This window comes from Oxyura jamaicensis, chromosome 4 (assembly GCF_011077185.1).
Source record: "Oxyura jamaicensis isolate SHBP4307 breed ruddy duck chromosome 4, BPBGC_Ojam_1.0, whole genome shotgun sequence".
NCBI lineage: Eukaryota > Metazoa > Chordata > Aves > Anseriformes > Anatidae > Oxyura > Oxyura jamaicensis.
The window spans coordinates 81,613,784-81,619,679 of record NC_048896.1 but is presented as its reverse complement, the minus strand read 5'-3'; positions in this window follow the sequence as shown (position 1 = coordinate 81,619,679).

The following is a 5,896-nucleotide window of genomic DNA, read 5'->3' as shown; positions in this document are numbered from 1 at the left end:
CCCCCTCGCCCCGGCCCCGCCGCCCGCCCCGCGCCGCCCTGCGCGCTCCCGGCCGTGCCCCGCCCCGCCCCGCCCCTTCCTGCGCCGGCCGCCATCATGGCGGGGGCGGCCGTTGGGGAAGGGGGCGGGGCTAAGGGGGAGCGGGGCGGGGGGGGATGCTGAGGGAGCGGGGTGAGGGCTCCGCGCTGTGCCGCGGGGTGTAAGACGCTGGCTTTAAGCGGCTTTCTGTGAGGGAGCAGTGAATATGGAGAGGTGGGGAGGGTACCGCCGTTGTGCCTGGCCTGGGAACTGAGGCACAGTGCCGGCTGTGCTTCGGTTCTTCACTCTGCCCTCCCCACGATACATAAGAAAAGTACAAAAATACATAAAAATGCAAGGAGAGACCGGCTTGCAGCCTAAAAAAGGAGACTTGGTAGTACTGACATTTCGGTTACACAAGTTTTGTGGTGTGAGGAGTGCATATCTTGTACAGCGACGGACGTTAGAAATTGCCATCTCTAGTATTATACATCTGACTGAACATGAGAGCCTCAGGACTCTTACTGCACACTTAAAAACACGTCAGAAGTATAAAACTTGCCCCTAGTTTTCCTGCTGAGAAATACGTGCTTCTAGATGGTTTACAACTCCACAGGACAAACTAAATCTGACATATTTAAGAGTATTGTGAGTTTTCGATCTCTGGGTGCTGGTGTAGTTAAAATCTGGCCTTTCTAGTTTCATGCTTTCTACATAGACCTCAGGAAGGATTAAAGCATCAAAATGTAGGAGGATCAAGAAGTCTGCAGCTTGGAGCCTGGTACAGCCCCTACCCGCATATGCTAATATGAGGTCTGCTGGCTCTGTTACATCTTTTCTGAATAAAGTTTTGTCGGTGTTGACTAAAGGCCATGTAGCTGTAAGCCAGAAAGTGCAGAAGTCAGGGGTAATGCAGTTTTTTTTTTTTTTTTTTTTTTTTTTTTTAAAAAAAAAAGCCTTTCAACAGCACAAGTAAGATTCTGGCTTCCTAGAACAGCATACCATTCACATACATCACAGACAGCCTGGAGCACCTGTGGCCTTTGTCCCCAGCTATGTCGAGGAATGTGCTGTGAAGAATACTAGAGAGCAGGAATCCATTAATAAGATTGGGAATTTAAGGGCTATCAGGGATCAGTTATGCCCAGTGGTCTGAAACTATTTCAACAAGCAGTCCATACTCAAATTGACTCAACAGATGAATGTGAAAGATTGTTCTGTGCTATGAGTTAAGTACTGGCCCAGGTTGGACGCAACTTACTGACTGTTGCAGGCTTTTCAGCTATCTTATTTACCAAGCTCGGTAATCCAGCAATCTAGAACTTTAATCCTAAATACTATCTGCAAATGGCTTTGTTGTTGTTGTATGGGTCCAATTGTATGTTGTCCTATGGGCAGATGCTGTAAAAGAAACTGGAAGCTTCTGGAAAATAAAACAATCGTTTGAATTAAACTGAAGTTAGCCTTCATTTGTCTTTTAGTTTTAAGAATGCTTTTTGGTCTGACATTAGCTGGAAAATGGTTATATAAAGTCTTGTATGCTAACAAAAAGATACATTATTTGTTGTCTGCACTATAATATAGCTATACAATTATTTATGAATGCATGACTAAATGTTAAGCCATCTTGCCATTTTCAGTGGACTCACAAAGGAACTTATGTATTGAAGTGTTAGTTTTTCAATTGTTCCAGTATTTTCCAGTACTTGTAGTTTTTAATTTTGTACTCTGTATTTATCCTTGTAGTTTATTGTGGTTACTCACTTACTGATGCCTGATATCCAGTGATAGTAAAATATTTTTATTTGTGAGAAAATGGATTGGAAAAGATCAGGTAATGTCAGGTAATTAGGCAAAAACAGTTTGGACGTAAACACTGAAAGATAAAATTTGAGATTTTTTTTTTTTTTTTTTCCCCAATACTTTGTTGTTCTGGGTTGAGTTTTTTTTTTTTTTTTTTTTCCCAATACTTTGTTGTTCTGGGTTGAGTGATCTTGTTTACCTTCAAAGTTCCAGCAAATGTTCCTAACATATGTTTCTGCGTCATATCACATGCTTACTATCTTTCTTTATGCTTGGAACAATTATTTTTCTGGACAGTCCTAAGAGTACCTCTCCTTAACTTTTGATTTTTCCATATTCCCCTCATTCCTCATATTTTACTTGTTTAAAAAGTTTAATTACATGTAATGTTGTGTTTGGCTTATGCCTTGCACTATAATTTTTTCAGTGCATTGAATTCTACTTTTGTCTGTTTCTAAAGTAATTTGGAATATCATATGTAATGTTAACATCTGTGATTGCTAATCACAGTATGAAGATCTTCATTTTATGCTTTGTGTTCTGACTAGTACATTTTACTTTATTTGGAACTTTTAGTGAATTGTTGTTCTTTGAAAAAATCACTTAGTTTCTCATTTTTACATATCCTGCAACCTGCAAACCCCGTTATGGGAATTTACAAAGCAGCAATGGCTACAAGTGCTTTCTCATTCCCGTTAGGGAAACAGTCTCATTTTAAAATGTTTTTTGCATGTATTTCGTATGAAAAGTCCTTGCACATTTCTTAATATCTCCTTACTTAATAAAGTAGTCCCCTTAACAAATATTTCTCAGTTCCAGCTGTGGCTCATAAAGTTCTGGCAAAACTTAAATATTAAAGAAATACTGAGGTTCAAGAAAAATGGCAAGGAGGTGCATGTGATATTGTGGGAGTAAAAAGTTTACATGGCTGCAAGAGGAGACCGGACAAGTGCATGAAAGCCATTTGTTGAAAGTCACAAAATCCATGGAAAGTACTTCCAGCTCAGAATAACGGAGTAGAGTAATAGAATAATTATGCAGCCTCTGAAGCAGAAAATCTGCTCTTAAGTAGTAATAAAATAATACATAGGGTTTGGAAGTACTGTTTTTGATACTAGTGTAAGTAAAAATAAAAGGCCTGCAATATATATATATATATATATTGACAATGTTATTCTGTGAATGACTTTAACAAGCATTCAGTGGCCACAACATCTCAAACTGATTCACGAGTTAATAAAATTAAACTATTGAAGTCATTTCATAACATATCTGATAAAAGTGGTAAGAGAACTTGGCAGGCTAGATGGTATTTTTTTTTTTTTTCTCAGGAAAACAGATTTTTTTTTTGGTGCGATTTGTTCATCTAAATTTTTTTTCTTATGCAGTATATGCTGATAATGAATCTAATTTTATGAAGTAGCTGAAATCCAGGTGGCTGTTGCTTGTATAAATTGTTAACATGAGAAAATTCGTTGCTGATGTAGTTAGCTGATGTAGATGAGGGCATCTTAAAGCCTTCCTTCCAAAGGCTTTATCCAAGACTCAGAAATTCAACTCAGAACAAATAATCTTAAACTGTCCATGTAAAGGCTCTGCACAGGAATCTAAGTTTCAAAGGTAAAAATTCTCCTTTACATAGGAACAAACTACTGATCCAAATAGGTTTGGTTTTGCAAAGATACACCATTCCTATGTGAAGAACTTTATGTTGCAAAGTTCTGTACTCTATAAAGACTTGGTGGCAGCGTTGAATTATGAGGCTGAAAATCTTACAAGGATAATAATGTTCCTGTTAAATCTCTGTAGTGTAAACAAGGGTATGCAGAAAGGGGAGCTGTTCAGAGGAATTCAGATTTTCTATGAAAAAGTAAAGACTTTTGTCATCAGGAATGACTCAAATACCTGAGAGGTTCTTGGATAGTAAAACCTGTAAAGCAGCCTAACACCAAACAGCTGTCTGCCCTGGCTGAATTGCCCAGTTCATCTTATATGTATTTGTTAATGTCTGTGCCTTTCACCATCTGTGTTACCACTGTTGCTCCATTTTGGGAGGCTTATTTTCTTTTGCTGTGTAATTTATATATTGCTTATTGTGGTACAGTAGAACCCTGGACCCACAGTGATAGATTACTCCTGATGCAGATTTCACATTTACTTCTCCCTGTGCATAAACAGTGTATTTCATGATTTTCTGTAGTTAAAGAAAATCTCATTTTCTGATGCTTGCTGATGGGGAACTTCATCCAAAAAGTCAAAATTATTATGCCTGCGAGCAACACTAGTAATCACAGTCTAGTCCGACCTATTTTGAAACAGCAGAGAAATGCTGCCAGCATTGCTGAAGTTTTATGCTTGATACATAACAGCAAATGTGGCCTCAGCTGAGCTGCAGCCTGAAGTGCCCTGCTTGTAAGAATAAAATGTAGCCAAGACACGCTCTGTACCTCTAGCTGTGATGTGATCAGGTAGATGTCCTTCCCCTAATACAGCAGTAGTTTTGGTGTGTGAAGTGCTCGTGGACCTCCAAGACTGGAGGATATGATTTTGTCATCTTTTCTGCATAAGTGATATACATTTGGATGAACTGTTGTTTAATAAAGCATAACTGAAATGGTCTTTCCTGCTTTACAACCATGTTTGTTTGTTTTTTTCCCCAGGTGCTATTAGTGGTTGTTCAAGCGCATATATACACATATTTCTATCTTTTCCATGTGGCACTGACAAGTAGGTCTTCTGTAAAAGGTAAAGCTTGGTGAGTTAAGTGTATTATCCAGTGAAATGGCAAAAGTATTTTGATACTGTAGGAGGTTGCCTGTCCTAAGTGTTTTCCAAAGGCAAGCCTTTGGTGATCTAAATACTTGGCAGAAATGAAAACAGTGACAAGTGTTAAAATGATGAAAGAAAAGCTTTTATTTAAACTAGCCTGTCATGACCTTGATGATGACACCTTACATACCTTTCAGTAACTTGTGAAGGATTCCTAGAACAAAACTAAAACTACAGTGAAATCCTGGCCCTCACACGGGAGCTGAGCAGATCGACGGATGTCAATGACAGTTCAATAGGGACAGCACATTGTAGCTCCTTGGCATGGCTACTCAAATGATAAGCTGAAATGTCCTATAAAAATACTAGGGCTTTCATGTTCGGTAACTAATACTTTTTGGTTGGGTTTGCTAGGAAGGTTGCCTGGTTAAAGTTTGAAAAAAATTCCAAGTCGCATTTCAGGGAACTACATTTTCTAATACTTCTTCATTGACGTGCAGAGAAATGAGCTCACCTTTATCTAGCTATAACATGTAAAAGTGATTTACACTTCTGACTGTAACTTTATCTGAAAGGTTAGGATTATTTTTTCCAATTTCAAAACTTCAATGTGACATCCAGTTTGCACATGATGCTTTTAAAGTACATTATTTTGCAGGTACAGCTAGGCCTCTTTTCCATTTGTTCTCATTTTATGTCTCTGTTAAGGCCAAAGAATGAGTTCCTGCATTGCCAAGTTTTGTGACGAGATGAATAAAGCATGCTTAGTGGGTGACATTTGAGAGCAAAAAAAGATTACTGTCACAAATAGCTTTAGCCCACGGTGTTATTTGATTTTTTTTTTTCTTTTTTTTTTTTTTTTCTGTAACATGAAAGAACTCTTCAATGGCAGATGGAGTCTTGACCTGACCGTGAAGGGAGCATACATCCACGTGGCTGTGGCTGCGACTTGTGATGTGGCTCTTTGTGGTGCACTCTTCCATGGTAATGAGGGAAGGGAGAGAAGCACTAAAACTTTCTTACTTCTTCACAAGCAATCAGCGACTAATTGATGCAATATGGTTGGGATTGTTATTGGCATCTAAGGGACTGGCCATCTAACTTCTGCTGACTTGATTGATGATCTCGATATATCTTTTATTTATTTATTTATTTATTTATGATTTTTTAAAATTTGATATCAAGGTTCCTGCTTGCTGAAGAAATCCCACTTTATTTCTCCATTCACATGAAAAATGTTAGGTTGAATGACTGCACTCCCTGTAATGGAATTCTTACTTTGCTACTTGTTTTTGGCTGGAAAATA